Source organism: Eptesicus fuscus, chromosome 7, assembly GCF_027574615.1.
Source record: "Eptesicus fuscus isolate TK198812 chromosome 7, DD_ASM_mEF_20220401, whole genome shotgun sequence".
Lineage (NCBI taxonomy): Eukaryota > Metazoa > Chordata > Mammalia > Chiroptera > Vespertilionidae > Eptesicus > Eptesicus fuscus.
The window spans coordinates 105,572,501-105,589,308 of record NC_072479.1 but is presented as its reverse complement, the minus strand read 5'-3'; the positions used below and the strand labels follow the sequence as shown (position 1 = coordinate 105,589,308).

At 64.5% G+C, this 16,808-nt stretch overlaps 1 protein-coding gene across 1 annotated transcript in view; it reads left to right on the top strand.

Annotated features, from left to right (window-relative positions):
* Nucleotides 1-212: 212 nt before the first annotated feature.
* The window catches only part of SHISAL1 (shisa like 1), a 49,811-nt gene continuing 33,215 nt past the window's right edge, over nt 213-16,808 (top strand). The window contains exon 1 of the mRNA XM_054718576.1: nt 213-223. The gene's annotated coding sequence lies outside the window, so the exon portion shown is untranslated. The remainder of the gene's footprint in view (nt 224-16,808) is intronic.

The following is a 16,808-nucleotide window of genomic DNA, read 5'->3' as shown; positions in this document are numbered from 1 at the left end:
CGCCGCGCCGCGCCCCGCGCGCCTAGGAGCGGGCACCTTCCCCGCGCCCGCCCGGAGCCCCCGCGCCCCCCCCCCCCCCCCCCCCGGCCCCTGGAGTCTGGACAACTGTTGCGGCGAACGCGGCGGGGCGGGGGCGTGGGTGGCCCCGGCCCCAGCAGGAGGCTGAGCCCCGCAGGCGCGGCTCCGGGCGGCGGAGCGAGGAGCGAGCGGCGGCGGGCACGAGGTGAGCCGCGCCCCGGGCGGCCGGGCGGGGGCTGCGCAGCGGGAAGGTGCGCCCGGGCCGGGGTCCCCGCGCTTTGGGAAAGGGGCCGGGGGGCGGAGCTCCTGGCGGAGGAGGGTTCCGGCGAGTTGGGGGCGGGGTCTTCGGCGCCCAGGCTCCGGAGAAGGGATGCGGGCGCCCGCAGCCGGCGGGAGGAGTGGGCGCCCGGGGAGAGGCCGGGTCGGTGCGTTGCGATCGGGGTGCTGTGAACAGGAGCTGGGGACGCCCCGGGGGAGACACGGGGGGCAGGAGCCGTGTCGGGCGGCCGGTGCCCAAACATTGGGATCCGCGCCAGGGCTCAGGAGGTCGGGGTCGCTGAACCCGGGAGAGGACGGGTCGGGGTGGAGCAGCAGTTCGGGGCGCAGGGTGCCGGGACGCAGCCGCTGGGGTTGGGATCCGCGTCCGAGGCAGGACCGGAGTCCGAGGACCCAGTCCGGGAGCGCAGCGAGCTGGGAGCCCCTCGCGCGCCGGGAGCCCCGTGCGCGCCCGACAGGGTCCCGGAGCCTCGCTGGAGACCCGGCCGGTCCCGGGGTCCCGGGGTCCCGGGGCGGGCGACCAGGAAGGCTCTTCTAAGTGCGCGCCCCTCGCCGTCCGCCTGTCGCGTGGCCCCAGCGGACCTGCCGCCGCCTCCCGGGACCGGGACCGACTCAGTATTGATCCGGTGCCTGGGGCCCGGTGGCCGGCAGCGGCCTCGGAAGCTCATTAGCTCCCGCGGTTGCCATGGCAACGAGACCCCACGCGTCTTCAGGTTATATTTATTCTAATTATTATTATCATTATTTGTATCTGTTACTCGGCCAGAGGAAACAAGAGAGGAAGGGGACAGCCAACCGTCATGTCTTCGGAGAGCCAGTGCCAGCTGGTGGGGCCATAGTGTCCCCGGGTTGGAGTCAGGTTCTCAGTGTGGGTGGCCTGGCGGCACCCCTGGGCGGTGGGGCCGGGAGGGGGAGGGGAGTTATGTAATTGCCTCTGTGTCTGCCCTGCCCTGCCGCTCGGCCTCTCTGATCCTTTGCCTCCTGGATGGATGGCTCCTGCCCAGGGAGCCCCCACAGGGCTGCGAAGAGACGAGCAGCTGGGTGACCTTGAGCAGGGAGCTTGACCTCTCTGAGCCTCTGTTTCCCCGTCTGTAAAGGGGCCTGGGAGCCAGCCCCACCTCCGAAGGTTGCTGCGAGGTCGCGAGGAAGTGCGAGAGGTCTGAGCTGCTCTGAGCTGCGGCTGTGCCGCTCTCCCCGCCTCTTTTCCTCGTGGTAGGAGGAGGGTTGGCCCCAGCGGGTCTCAGAGTCCTTGGCCACTGGTGTCCTGCGGCTCTCACTCTGGCTGGGACGGGAATACTGTGCGGCCAGCCCGTCAGGCCCCACTCAGACCCAGGCCAGGCAGCTCCTCGTGGTCCCTCGTCCCCTCCCGTGACAGGTGGTCTGAGTGTGGCGTGGAAGCGGCGGCCCGGCAGAAAACGCTGTTTACAACCCGAATCGGAATAACCCTGGAGTCCCAGTGCCGGCCCAGGACAATCCCCACGATGGGCAGGGTTGCCCAGAGTGGGGGTACCACCCCCCTGTCCCCTGGATGTGTGACAGCTCGGGACGAGGCACCTCCCTGACAGCAGTCACCTCTCCGGGAGGCTGTGCGTCCTGGCTGCGGTGGAGTGTGGAATAAGAGGTGCCGGAAAGTTCCATGCAGCGGGGCCCTGCCCCTCACAGCTCAGGCAGGAGCCCGGGGCGAGGGGGGGGGGCGGGGTTCTGCCTGATTCTTTAATGTCACCGTCGCACGGAACCCTGGCTCTGTCGCAGGCATGTGGGGAGTGTTGGACCACCTTCCTGGGAGGTGAGGGGAAGCAGTTTGGCTTAGAGCTGTGTGTGTGTGTGTGTGTGAGTGTGTGTGTGTGTGAATGCATGTTCGAGAATGTGTGTGAATGCATGTTCGAGAATGTGTGTGTGTGAGTGTGTGTGTGAATGCATGTTCAAGAATGTGTGTGTGTGTGTGAGTGTGTGTGTGTGTGTGAATGCATGTTCGAGAATGTGTGTGTGTGTGAGTGTGTGTGTGTGTGTGTGTGTGTGAATGCATGTTCGAGAACGTGTGTGTGTGATGTGTGTCCCACCCCCACTCTCTCAGGCCACCAGCCCGGGGCTTATGGGGCAGCGGGACAGGACAGGAGGGGTGGGGGCAGGGCCCGTGCTGCCCAGACCTTTATGAGTGAGAGGGAAAGGGACCGAGGCCCACCCCAGGGACATCAGGAGACCCCTGAGAGCCACCCCTCGGTCATCCACCGTCCGTCCATCCATCCATCCCTCCCTCCCTCACTCCCCTTCAACCAGCTCAGCAAACCCCCCAGTCGGCCACTGAGGGCATTACGTCTGCCCTCGGCAGTTCTTCAGAACATGGCCCCCAACAAGTCAGTGGGGTTGGAGCTCTGCCTTGGGGAGCCAAGGAGGTGGGGTGCAGGTGGGGCGCACCTGCCCCAGAAAGCCTGAGGAGGGGTGGGGGGCGCCTGGCCCAGAAGCAGGCATGTATCCGCCGGAAGAAGTGGGGGGTCAGAAGGTGCGCTCTCAGAGACCCTGTGGGCAAAGATGCAGACCGCAGGGTGGAGGGAGGGACGTGCGGAGGGTGGGGGCTGGGAGGTGGGAGGGGGTGGGGTGCTGGCCGGGAGAGCAGGGGGAGATGGTGCAGCTGGAGCAGGGCCGTGGCGAGGGAGCTGGACACCTGCACCGCCGCCTGGCGAGGGCTCAGACAGCAGGGCGGGGAGGGAGGGGGCGGGTGGTCAGGCTGGGAGCTTGGGTGGGAGCTCATAGGCGGGTGGGTAGAGGGAGGGGTGGTTTGGACAAGATGAGTCCGCTCCCAACTCTAAGACAAGCAAACTCTGGCCAGCCCCTCCCCCCTGCCCGCTGTGCTGTGGGCGGCACAGCCTCAGGGCCAGGCCCGTGGCTTCTGGGGTGGAGGTGGCCGGAGCACCCAGATCTAGTAGCGGCTTCCCTGGCTGCACCTCCGTGGCGGTAGGAGCCCGGCCCCCCACTGTGTGCCAGGCCCCGTGCCGAACCAGCACGGAGCCCACATCTCATTAGTCCTCGCGCCGACCCCGCACGCTGGCCGCTCTCCATCCTGGGGTGCAGATGAGGAAACAGGCTCACAGAGGTCAGCAATAACCCGGCGCAGGCACACCTAACCACTGCACCACACAGCCCGGAGCCTGGCCAGTGCCTGGTGGCGACCAGGGTGGCTCCTTAGACGCAGGGCAGCGAGCCACTGCGGGTCAGGGTCTTGCGTCTCACACCCCAGTCGCTGTCCTGTGCACCAGCTCTGGATGGTCCAGGGGGCCCGCCTCACACTGATGAAAGGGATCCCCTCTCTTCTGGGGTGCTCTACCCCTTTCCACTCGGCCTCTGCGGCCTCAGCTCCTCCCTGGCTGAGCCACACAGAAGGTGCGCATTGACCTTAGAGTGAACCAAGAACCCCCTCCCCCCTCCCCCACCCGCCCCAGAGGCTCTTCCCAGCCTCACTGCTCTTTCTAAAAGTTACTGGGACAGCAGTTCACCCCTAAGGACAGCGGGGTCTTGTTTCCTAAACGCCCTGCCCGGGGCCTGGCCGGCAGGAAGTCCCATCTCCTCCTCCTCACCTCCCTCTGCCCTGCCTTCCTCCAGCACATGCGTTCCGACCCCTTCTCCCTGGGTGACCCATTGGGGTCAGACCTGCCCCCGGGGAGCTCCTCGCCCCGACACGACCAGGCCTCGGGCTGTGTGATGACTGACTTGGCACCCGCCTCACCTCTGACCACCCCTCCTCCCTCTCCTCCTTGGCTGTGACCTCTGACCACCCCTCCTCCCTCTCCTCCTTGGCTGTGACCTCTGACCAGCCCCTCCTCCCTCTCCTCCTTGGCTGTGACCGGTTGGGAACTTGGGGGCGTCCTGACTTGGCAAAGCACTTGCCCTCTGGGCCTGGGTTTTCCGTTCAGCAACGCGGGGCCGTGAGTTGTGGCGGGGAAGTGTAGTGGGGTTTTCAGCATGGGAGCCGCACTCTCCACAGCTTATAGTTGGGGGGAGGGGGGGGCAAAGATAGGGACCCCAGCGTGTGAGAGGCCTGTGCGCCGTGCTGTGCTGTGAGGGGGCCAGAAGTGGCTGCTGCAAGGCCTGTGAGGGAGCCTGACGCTTGTCAGCTCGCCCATATACAGATGGGGACACTGAGGCCCAGCGCCGCGGGTGCCCTGCTCAAGGTCACAGTGAGGAGGGCGTCCTGGGAGGCCGAGGTGTTCACCGAGAGGGTGCAGACCCACCCGATGGGCACTGACTGACTGGAGCCGCGGAGGCGGCTGCCGAGAGTGGGGGAGGGGCGCACACACCCCTGGGACAGTGGAATTTGCACGAAAGCTCTCCCTCCAGAAACCAGGCTGCAGAGTCGCCCGCCCGGGCCGTCCGAGTGGAAAGCAGAAGCCTCCCTTCCCAGACCTCCCCACGTCAGACAGGAATGGAGCGGCCGCTGGCCTGTTCCGACAGCCGGCCCGGCCCCCCCTGCTCCCCCCTCCCCCCCCCCGGCCCCCCGCGCTGGAGCGCACACGCCCCGCGCCGCCCATCGGTCCGCACGCACAGCCACCTCCACAGATGCACGCAGTCGCCGTCCAGAAATTAAGGAATAACGCACGGGTTTCCCAAATCACACCCGTTTAGCACTGAACTCAGTTCTGGAAGCTCTAACAGCCCTGGGAGGGAAAATCACAAATTTTTTTGGTTCACACTTCCCTGGAAAAGGAGACAAACCGTGATCTTTTAAAGCCCAGCTACACAATCTGATTATTCCTCCCTGGCAGCCCCGAGAGGTGCCCGCGGAGGGGGAGGGGGAGGGCCGGGCGTGCTGGCTCTGCCGGGCGGAGCGATGGGCAGGGGGAAGCCGGGCTGGGAAAGTTGGTCTCCTGCGCCAGGTCCGTAGCGCCAAAGCTCCGAGCAGCATAATGGGCTGGAAATGAAGTGCCGCTCTCTCAGATATTGGCACAAATTAAAAATAAAGGCGAATTCCTTCCAGAACCCAGTGCGCGCCTCTCCTCCCGGCTCCCTGAGCGGTCACAGAGACGCGGCGATCTGCTTTCACTCTGGGCTCCTGCCCTTTGTCGGAGCATCTGCTGTGTGCAGCTGGGTGTACAGCCGCCGACACGGCATCTGGCTTTCATCCACACTCCGGAGCACCTACCCTGTGCCGGCCACCGTGCTGGGCCCAGGGGACAAGAGGTTATTAGAACAGGACCCTGCCCTGGGGGTGGGGGATGGGGGGGGTGGGGGGGGGGGTGGGTGGGCATTGCAGTGTGTTTGTTCTGGGCAGGAGAACACAAGAAAACCAGACGTCTGTGAGGCCCCACCCGGCCTGAGTGGTCAGGGAGGGCTCCCTGGAGGAGGTAACTTCTGGCGTGGATCTTGAAGGGTGGATAGGATTGTGCCGGGCAGAAGAGGCAGAGGACATTTCCAGAGCAGGAGCAGCCTTGGGGAAAGTCGTGAAGTGGGGTTCAGACAGGCACGGCCCCCCGAGGCATCTTCAGTTTCAGTGTTTGCCGGTTCCTTTGTTGCAGAGCCCTTTCATATCCCTTATCTTCCTGCGCCCTCACCCACCCCAGGTTGGTCTCAAGTCTCTCCTAGGAGAATGGAGCCCAAAGTGAGGTGGCCCGGGTCACAGCCAGACAGGGCTCTGAGCCTTGGGGCGGTGGCAAGTGTGGTAAGCCATTATATGGAAATTCTAAAAAAAATCAAAGAACCACAGACACTAATACCAACATCTACAGAGTTCCCTTTCTCCCTCCACCCGAGCCTTGCTCCTCCTTAGGTGCCGGCTCCGAGCTTCCGTCTCTGCATCCAGAAATGGGGGTGGGGAGCCCCAGCGTCATCCCTGAGTCCCAGCGGCCGGCCCGGCCCGTGGGTCAGCCTTGCGCTGGCGGGAGTCCAGCACCGCCCCTGGGCTCGCTTCTGGTCTCTGTTGTGGGATTTTCCAGGGAGCAGGGCGGGACCGTGGCGTCATCTGGGGTAACTGTCGGGAACCTGGTCCCTGGGACCTCCAGGCCTTTGGGAATGAGCTGGCCTCTGAGCTGAGGCCCATCGTCAGGGCAACGGGCCGAGCTGGAGGCGGGGCCCTGGCACAGGTCCCCCGAGAGCAGCCTGGAATCACCAAGGCTGTGCTCAGGGCTCTGCCAGGGAAAGTCTCCGCCCTCTTGCTCCTCCCTCTGAGACCCTGGGAAGTTACATAGTCTGAGCCTCAGTTTCCTCATCTCCAAACGGGTTATCGCGTGGACCAGATAAGATCCATTTGCCGCAGGTGCTCGGTTAGCACACGGTGCGGTAGTGCCACTCGGCCACTGTGGACAGGAACATCACGCTTCCTCAGTTCCCATCACTCCCGCCCCCCGTGAGGCAGCCGGGCAGGAACCGGGCCTGGTCCTCCTGAACCCCAGAGCCGGGGATTCCACCACAGTGGTTGTTGATTGAATGAGGAAATGAATCAAGCAGGCCCAGCCATTAGACCGCGTGGTGCCTGCCCAGCGCCATGGCAACCACAGAGCTGGTGAGACAGGAGGCAGCTCCAGCGGGCTGCCTGGCTTCACACCCAGCCCCGCCTCCTACCTGTGGCCAGTGCCGGCTGCTTAGTTCACTCTCTCAGCCTCAGTGTCCGCACGTGCAAAACAGGGTTGACCATGCTGATGCTAAAATGACTTACAAGCGTGTTTGTGAGGGTCAGAGGTGAGGAGTGGAGCATTCCAGACTCCTGGGTCGCTGGCAATGATAACCATTGTATACTCCCACCAAGTTCTGGAGGGACTGTCAGGGTTTAAATCCCAGTCTCCCACCACTAAGAGCTGTGTTACCTAGGGCAAGCTACAGCACCTCTCTGAGCCTCAGTTTCTTTACTTACAAATGGAGATAGCACCCCCCTCACGGGGTTTTTTCAGGAGTTAAAAGAGTTGTTGAAGGGAGGTACTTGGTGCAGAGACCGGCACATAGTAGGTGCGCAGTAAGTGTTGCTGTTGTGATGATCACCACGGCTAGAGGGGTGACTGACACCCCGGGCACCCAGAAGCAGTGCGCTGCTCTCTGTCCTCGAAGGCTGGAGGCTGCCTCGTTCCTGACGAGCTCTGTAGCCAGCACCCAGCCCAGGTCTTTGGACTTGTCTGCAAATGAAGGGTTGGATGGACTGACGGGTGGATGGAGGGATAGCAGGATGGATGGGTGGATAGATGGGTGGGTGGATGGATGGATGGTGTGGATGGATGGATGGATGGGTGGATGTGTGGATGGATGGATGGATGGATGGATGGATGGATGGATGGATGGATGTGTGGATGGATGGATGGATGGATGGATGGATGGATGTGTGATGGATGGATGGATGGATGGATGGATGTGTGGATGGATGGATGGATAGATAGGTGGATGGATGGATGGATGGATGGATGGATGGATGGATGTGTGGATGGATGGATGGATAGATGGATGGATGGATGTGTGGATGGATGGATGGATGGATGGATGGATGGATGGATGGATGGATGGGTGGGTGGATGGATGGATAGATAGGTGGGTGGATGGATGGATGGATGGATGTGTGGATGGGTGGATGGATGAATGTATGGGTGGATGAATGGATAGGTGGATGGATGGATGGGTGGATGGATGGATGGATGGATGTGTGGATGGATGGATGGATGGATGGATGGATGGATGTGTGGATGGATGGATGGGTGGATGGATGAATGTATGGGTGGATGGATGGATAGGTGGATGGGTGGATGGGTGGATGGATGAGTGAGTGAATGAATGAATGAAGTCTGTGAAGAAGCATCCGAAGTCTCAGATGAGGGCAGCACAGGCAGAGGCAAAAGCCTGGGCACAGGCTTCCCTTTGAGGGCATGAGCAACGAGGAGGAATGAGTCTTGTAGCCATATACGATCTCTTCTCTGCAGGAACATTTGCTGTCCCCATTTCAGGGACCGGAGATGGTGGCCTGAGTCTGGGGGCCCAGGCCACCTGCTGGCCTGGACAGTTTGGTTCTGGAGCTGACAGAGCTGAGTCAGACTGCGGCTTCTTTTTTGGTGTGTCTGACCCGCTGGTCCCTCCGGAACCCTGGGAGATGCTGCCTTCCCCTGGGGCCGCCGTGATGCGCGAAGACAATGGGCTAGAGTAGCCTTTGTAATCTGTATGGTGCAGTAGTCGCCCCTTACCTGCAGGTTCACTTTCTGCAGTCTGTTCCCGCGGTCAACCAGAGTCTGAAGTACTAAATAGAAAATTCCAGAAATAAACCATTTATGAGTTTTAAACTGTGTGCCTTCTGGCCCCGAAGGCCTGCCTTGGCGAGCTCTCGGTCTGCAGGAAGAATGGGCACAGCTGCCTTCTCTGCCCTGGGCGTGAGTCCTGCGGAAGGGACGGTGCACGTGGGTTCTGACAGAGGACGGGAGCAATCCTGCCTGGGGTGAGCATCACAGAGGCCTTTCCAGGGGAGGCGGCACCCAAGGAGGTGGAGGGTGAATTGACCAGGTCATGAGCAAGGGCGGGCGATATGGAGGCAGCGGAGCAAGGCACACGGAGCCAGAGGAAGGAGCCTGGGCACTTCCAGGACTGGGCTCGGCTGCCCTGGGGCACCTGTGGGAAGCTGAGCAGGTGAGGCTGCAGCAGTCGGCATTGAGCCATCCCTGAGGACCCAGGGAAGTTAAGGAGCTTGGACTTGACTCTGTAGACCAAGGACAGCAGATATGTGGCGTAACTGCCACCACCGGCCTTTACTGTGTCTGGAGCAGACATCACTAATCGATCCCTCACCACACCGAGTCAGGATGTACCCTGGCCCAGCCGCCCCAGGCAGCCCCAAGCAGTCGATCCTGTAGGTGCCTGAGATGACCCCCCATTGGCCCTGCTGCTGTGGTCCCCGGGGATCACGATGGTCCTCCCTGATGCTGAGGTGGGTGGCTCAGCCCGGCACGCAGAGCACCGTCCTGGTGGGACAGGAAGGCGGCTGCAGCCCCGAACGCCACTCGGCCTGCAGGTGCCCTTGTGGCCACGATGCCCGGGAGTGCGGTCCTTCGGCGGACAGCGGAGCCTGCTCTTCTGGGGAAGGTCCGGTGGGTCTGGGCATGAGCATGCCTGGGAGTGCAGACCCCCCGCCCCGGGAGCCCCTGCAGGCCCCCAGGCCCCCAGGCCCCCAGGCCAGCGGTGAGCGCAGGGCAGCCCGCGTGTCCAGCTAGGGCCTGGCCGAAGAGCAGGGCCACTGGGGGCGGGGAGGGCCCAGCAGGATTCTGGGCAGGACTCGGGGAAGATTAGGAGATTTTCTCTGAAATTCAAACAATTGGACAATCTGTTCTGGATCGATTTAGAAGCAGTGAAGTGGAAAAAAAATAAAAAAGAAACTAGTGTGAAAGCTATTTTCTCTCCCTCACAGCAGGGAAGAGGGATGAGCAGCAGTTTATGTGCAGACTGTCCGAGGCCAGGGCTGGGCCCCTCACCTCCTTGCTGCTCCCTCCACCACCGCCCAACCGCTCAGGCCTCCACCCTCTGCATCAGCCCTGGGGAGCCATCAGTCTGCAGGGGCCTCGGACGGGGACGTGGCCGTGGCCACGATCGGCACACCGAGGGCGGTCCCTCCGATGCAGACAGGAGTGGGAGGCAGGGAGGCCTGGCCTCTCCCTCAGACCAGGGCATCTCCACGCCGAGGACAAGCATGTCTGTCTAGTTCGGGTTGTGCCCCCAGGGTCTAGAGTTGGGACTGGCATGTAGTAGGTGCTCATTAAAAGTTTCCTGCCTGAGTGATGGATGGAAGACTGAGAGAAAGGGTGGGGAGTGGGGCGCAGAGAGGAAACTGAGGCTTTGAATGAAGCCATCTGCTCACGGTCACACATCTGCTAGGTGCCGAGGTGGGATTGGGACCAGATCCGCCACCCAAGACGGGGTGTCCCTCCCCCAGCACACCTGTCCCTGGGGCCAGGAGCATGTCTGACATCGAGGGGCCTCCCACGGAAACGACCCCTCCTTTCCTAGGCGCGGCCCAGCCCACTCCTGACACAACTCCTACGTGTCGTTTTTCCCGACTTGAGCCAAATGCTCATTGTTTTAAAATAAGCGTGTTCAACATAAGCAGCCCCTGAGCTGGCGGAGGAGGGGAGGGAGGGGAGGCCCTGGTTTCACACGGATTGTCTCATCTGATCCCCACTCCACCCACGTGAGGCTGGGTCAGCACCCCACGCCCCAGGGAGAGGCCCCGAGAGGCCCTCACAGGTCCAGGGTCCTAGGGCAGCTGCGTCCCCTCCCCAGCCGGCCTGCACTCGGTCCTCTGTCCAGCCCGGCTGTGGCCCTCTGCACCCCCCCCCCACCCCCCCCCCACCCCCGGGCTCTGTGGTGAATGCTCTGTAACGGTACCTTCGCTCCCCAGGAAATCGAGCCAGCGTTCCCCACTGCGCACTGATTAGACGGGGACACTGTTTACCTCGATGTCAGCCTTTGCTGTAAAGGTAGCGGTTTCTCCCCACTGTAAGCGACGATCGTTTTCGAAAAGCGGGAGCTGATGTGGAGGGTTAGGGGGTCACCGCCGGCCGGCGAGGACCGAGGTGGGAGAGCTGGTCCTCCCGGCGCCCGGTGCCCGGCTCTCCCCTGAGCCACAGGGACCTCGGCCTGCGGGCGGGGCTTCCCTCTGCATCTGCCCGCTGTGCCGCCGCCAGGCTCGGGGACAGGCATGAGGACGGGGGTGCCTCCGAGGGCGTGCCTGGCGGGTCTCCCCCTTGCCGGGCCTGCCCCTCACCCACCCAGCAGCTCACCCCTCACTCCTCCTTGGAGGCTGGCCCTGGGCGGGGACCAGGGGAAGGAGGCAGCCAAGCCAGATGGGGGACCGCGGGCTTAGCGTGGCTGAGGAGTTCAGTTAGGGGTGCAACAGATTTGGGGTGCCAGTGCCTCCGAAGTGGAGATGAGCAGGATGAGGCTGTTGTGTGTTCAGGTCTGGGCCCTGAGAGCTGGTGGGGTGAGTGAGGGTTCGCTAGTGCTCACTTTCAACCCCCCGCGCCCCGTTTCCCTTGCTGTCCGGCCATGGCCACCGGGAGCCCTGCAAACACCAGGGCTGGCACTGCGGCCCGTGTGGCCACCCCACGGGGCAGCTGGCACGGTTGAGACGTGCGTCCGGCCGGCCTGGCTCTCGGCAGTTGCTGGCTCACCTCCCACTCAGCGGCTTCGGTGCCAGTTGCAGAGAGAGTGGGTGGGAGGCTCGTGAACCCAGAAGTGGAGCCGGGTCGGAGGGCCCAGGCCGCGGGGTGAGCCGCGCAGGGAGTGGCAGGACAGGGCAGGGCAGGGCCGGGTGGGGTGGGGCCGCGCCCCCTGTGGCCCCCGCGGCCTGTGTGCCTGTTTGGAGTTGATGGGCCTAAAGGCAGCTCCGCTCAGTCACAGCTGACAAGTCTCTGCCGCAGCGGCGCCGCCAGTTTGGGGCTGGTGCCTGGTTTGCTAGAACTCGGCGGGCTCCCCGCTCTGCCCCTCCGCGCCCAGCCCCCCATCAGACCAGGAGGACCCGCAGGCCTGCTGGTGCCCCCAGAACCTGCCGCCTGCCCGCTGCGCCGCCTCAGCCAGGGCTTCTCCAACCCGCAGGCGCCCTGCCCTGGGGCCGCCGGCCTCCCAGTGTGGAGCTGGGTGCCCGGGGCCTGGGTGCCATCCGGGCCCGGGGACTGCACGTTGCGAGTCCGGGCTCTAAGGCGGCTGGGAGACGGCTGCCTGGCGGCTAAGGCCTCGTTGGAGGGCAGCCTCTCTGTGACCGGGCACTCTCGGCTGCTCGCCCCGTAACTGCAGGCGTGAGGCCTCGCACGAACCCGGGCGGCCCGCAGACCCGGTGACATCTGCTGCCCGCCCTCCACAGAGGAAGCCCGGCCTCTGGCCCGCACAGTGGCTCTCGGATTGAGCGACAGTCAGAATCCCCTGGAAAGCCGGGAAAGGTGCAGATTTCTACCCCCTGCCCCCCCCCCCCCATCCTGGCTCTAATCCGACCGGGCCAGGGGGCCGAGACCCCGTGCTTCTCACCAGCTCCCCCTGGGCGCGGGGCACACCCCAGGCAGCCCTGCCCAGCGTCTCCCATAACAGTCTCCCTTCATCTCATCCTGCTCTGAGCCCCGTCCCGTCGGCGGAGGAGGAACCCGAGGGCCTGAGAGGGGCCTCCGTATCCCAAGGCCCGGCGCTGAGACTCCGGCTCTTCCCCACCCATGCTGCTCCCGGACCAGGTACCACCCGGGGCGTGGATCCGACACGCCTGGGGCATCTCCTAGCACGCCCCGCTGGGTGCCTGGCTGGGTCCGCGGCGTTTCTGGTTGCACCCCGGGTCCTGTGTTAGTAGGGACACCTCAGAAGTTGCAGAATGTCATCTCCTTGTAGGGTTGGTGGAGGTCAGGGGTCAAGGGCATGGCCCAGAGCGCTTGGCCCCCGCAGGGCTCGCTGTTTCCCTGCCTGACCCGCAGAACGGCTGGCAGTGGCGGTGCGTTCCTGTAGCTGCTCTGCCGGTGTCATCGCCCCTCAGGCGGGGACCCACCCTGTCACCCCTGAATCACCTGCCATCCCTGTGAACGGTCAAGGGCACGGCACCTGCGCCCAGCCCCCCTCCACCTCCCTCATCTTCCCGTGACCTGGGCACCCGCTCACAGAGGGAGAAGTGAGCGGCTCCATGTGGTGGCCGATCCAGGAGGGAGGACAGGGAGGGGGGAGGGGCGTGAGGGTCCACCCTAGACCAACTCCAGCTCCCCGCCCCCACCCCTGCTCTCCCTTCAGCCCTTTCCCAGTTCCCGCCCTGCCCCGCCGCTCCCGCCCCAGTGACCGCTGCTTTGGACACAGCGCACGCCCCCACCCCCTCCCGCCCAGCTTCCCGAGGGCCTTCTCATCCTGGGCCCCCCTCGGGGTCATGGCTGGCTGCCAAGCTCCGCCAGCCACTCCCTTCTCCCCACTCCCCTCCCGCACAGGCAGGCCCAAGAATGCTCAGAAGGGAGCACACAGTAGGAGCTCAAATGGCTCATCCCTCCCCATGTCACTTCCCTCCTCCTTTGCTCTGCTCCTGCTCTTCCTCACTAAGAGGGCCACCACGTGAGCTAGGGGGTCCTCATGACTCGTGGGGTGCCAGGGGCCTGGAGCGCTCCCCTGGGCTCTGGGGCCACTGTGGCCTCACCTCCCCACGCACTGGCCCCTCGGCCTCTGAGTCCTGGGCTCCCTGGGGGAGCTCTCCCCGGCCCACACTCACCTGTCAGCTCTCAGCTCCCTCGGGGCCCCCCACCCAGACCAGGGTGCCCAAGTCATGGCGTGTGGGTGTCAGGCTGGCCTCCTGGGGGCGGGACGGGCTGTTCAGCCCACAAAGTGTGAGGTCCCTGACCCAGTGCCACCCAGCCGCACAGTCCGTGTGGAATGAATGAATGAATGAATGAATGAATGCCTCCATCTCCTCCTTGATCCCTGCCAGCACCCCTTCGAGGTGGGTGTGTTATCCCCATTTACAGATGGGAAACTGAGGCTCAGCATTCCCCTGTGAAGGAGGGTCCGGGCCAGGGTCCCTCCCATGGAGGGGCCAGAGCAGAGGTCGGAGCGAGGGAGGAGTCGGGAGCCTGACAGGCCTGAGCTTGCGTCTTTCCTGTCCGCTGACGGGTGAGGCGATCATCCTTCATGTGGTGTTTTGTGTCTCCGGTGGGAAAAGATGCCGCTGGGATTTCCAGGGCGGCTTTGTCTCCTGGTGCAGCCAGTCATTCAGGAGACAGAGCGAGGCCGAGGGTAGCTGAGTTGCCGAGGGCCTGTGCGGGTCTCGGCTGAGCCCTCCCTTCCCTGAGCCCTCCCTTCATGGGGGGGGGGGGGGCGCGCGCGGCGGGGGGTGGGGTGGGGAAGCCGGCTGGTGCAGGAGCCGGTAGCCCTGTGGCCTGGGGCGGGGGAGCAGGGCCCCCTCCCCACACACAGACCTCAGTAGGGCGGGGCTGTGTGCCCTGGGCAGGCCTGTCCTCTCCCTGGGCCTCGGTTTTCTCACCTGTGAAGTGGGGTGAATGGCAGTGCCCACCTCGGAGATTCAAGAAAGTCATGGACGTAGAGGACTTGCAGAAGCCGAGCTGGCCCAGGGCAGGGGCTCAAGAAAGGGAGCCATGGAAACCAGCCGAGGTTAGACCTTGAACCCAGATCCCAGCCTGTGGGTGGGGGGCAGTGGGGTGTCTCTGAGGGACCAAGGCCCAGTCAGGGAGAAAGTTGGTGGTAACCTGCAGGCTGCCCCAATTCTAACACCCGTGCCGACGCCCCCACTGCCGGGTCAGGGTGGGGCGGAGGACCCTGAGCACCCACCAGGGCCCGGGAGGTGGGGTCAGCTGGCTAACGGGAGCGCTTGCACCTCGAGGCTGGTGCCAAGGCCCTCCCGGCTGCAGGGCGATCGGGGCTCCCGAGGCCTGGCTCTGCAGACCTGCTCTTTGCAGCAAAGGGCACCTGGCCCCCGGGCCAGGGAGTGTGGGCGGAGTTCCTGCTCTTTGGGCGCCAACATTCACTCAGCACCTACTGTGTGCCAAGCGTGGAGTGGGGGACCCAGAGGCAGCCCCTTGAGGAGCTTGTACCAGGCAGGAGGCAGTTAGTAGGTGGAGCAGAGGCTCGAGCCCCTCCAGCTGGTGCTCAAGCCCTCTCACTCGCTAAGGGGCGCGTGGGGGTCTCTGAGGTCCCCAAACCGTCAGCAGTGGGGCTCCAGAGAAGTCGTTCCGGAGCACCGGCTGGCGGCATCGTGCGCCCTGCTGGCCCTTCTGGTGCCTTCCGTCTTCCTTCAGCACCCCTGCAAGGCGGGGGCCGGTGCCCATTTTGCAGGCGAGGAAACTGAGGCCAGTGAAGTAACTTGCCCGCTGGGGCCCTGGCGGGAGTCTGGCCTTCACCCCGATGCCTGTGGGAGGCCCTTGGAGGGTTTTAACCAGCCTCCCCTTTGAAAGCCTCCCCTGCAGGTGAGGATGGGTCGAGGGGCAGGGGCAGTTCAGGGAGACCCCATGGAGCTGGAGGACTCGGAGGGGCCAGGCTCGGCTGGCAGGGCTGCACGGAGAGAGGGAGGCCGTGGCGATGGGAGCAGCGTGCACCTCGGGCCTGCGTGATGCTCTCTGAGAGGATGTGGGTAAGGGGCCGCCCCAGGGCCGGGCGCCACGGGGCTCGGGTCCCGGTGGCCGGTGCTGCTGGCCGTGCAGCCCGTGAAAGTGTTCCTCTCAGCCTGTGACCATCCCCCGTGCGTGCACTCGGCCACCGTGGGGCACAGTGACACTGTCCTCTCTCCCTGCCGCCCGCCGCTCCCTCCAGCGGGCACGTGGGGTCAGGAGGACACGCTCTGCCCTTGCTTCACGCGGTGTCACGCCTCCCGAAGTGCTCATTCCCGGACGTCGCGTTTCGGAGGGAGGTTTTACCACCTGCAAGTGGAGGTTGTCCTGAAACAGACGTCGCAGGCTCCGGACGAGGTCGGCGCCGCCAGGGAACTGGGGGGATGCCATGTGCGCCCACACGCGTGTGCATGTGTGCTGCTGGGCATGGACACGCTCATCCGTCAGTGTAGACGGGGCACAGGCGCGGGGCACACAGTCTGAGTCCTGGCTCTGCCCCTCACCCCCTCCTGCACCTGGGGAGGCGACAGTGCAGCTGGGTGGCAGGAGGCAGGGGGCTCTGCTCACACCCCCCGCCCAGGCGGGCGCTCCGGCCCTGGGCTGCTGTCTCCCCGTGATGGTTTCACCACCTGTCCGTTGGCACCTGCTGCCCTGAGGCCTGTTGGGGAGGCCCCGGGCCCTGCTAACGAGGAGAAGGACGGCCAGGCGTGGGCGGGGGCGGGGCGGGTGCCCCACGCAGGCAGGCGGCGGGCAGGTGCAAAGGCCCAGAGGAGAGGCAAGCCCGGACGCTGCCCTAGAGGAGCGGAGAGAGTAACAGGACCCCCCGGGGAGGGGGTTCAGGAGTGAGCGAACTCGGGGCCACCGGAACTCCTAGCGGCAGGCGGGCGGGCGGTCACAAAGCTGGCGCTGGGGTCCCCTGGGGCTTGGATGGTGGGCGAGGCTTGGGCAGAGACAGCGGGCACTCACCACGGGGGTTGGGAGCACCCACTGCGCCCGGCCTGTCCCCAGGCTTGTATGCGTCCCGCCATTCGATCGTCACGGTGAATTAAACACTATTCTTGTCCCTCCCAGGGCCTAGGACACTGAGGAGGCTGTCCCAGCCCACAGGGGTGGTTACAGAAGGTGGAGCTCGGACCTGGCCTAACAGTGTGGCCCAAGCCCAGGCCCAGCCTCTAGGCAGGGCTGCCCTTGACTTGGTCCAGGCAAGAGGTGACGTGTTTGACCAGCCCTGAGGGAGGCATGGTGGGCCGAGAGGGGTGGGCCGGACGCGAGAATCTCCAGGCTTTAGGGCACCCCTCCTGCACACACAGTGGCCCTGCCCGCCCCCTCCCGCCCCTCCTCTCCCTCTCCTGCCTCTCCGGTCTGACCAACACAGATCTGCGCTCCTGCTGGGATTTAATTCATCTTCCGAGGCTCTGTCTCCCTTCATGTGCCCTCCTTCCTCTCCTCTCGGCCTCGCCAAATTTGATGTTTAAAAATAATCCTCAAATATGGGAACAC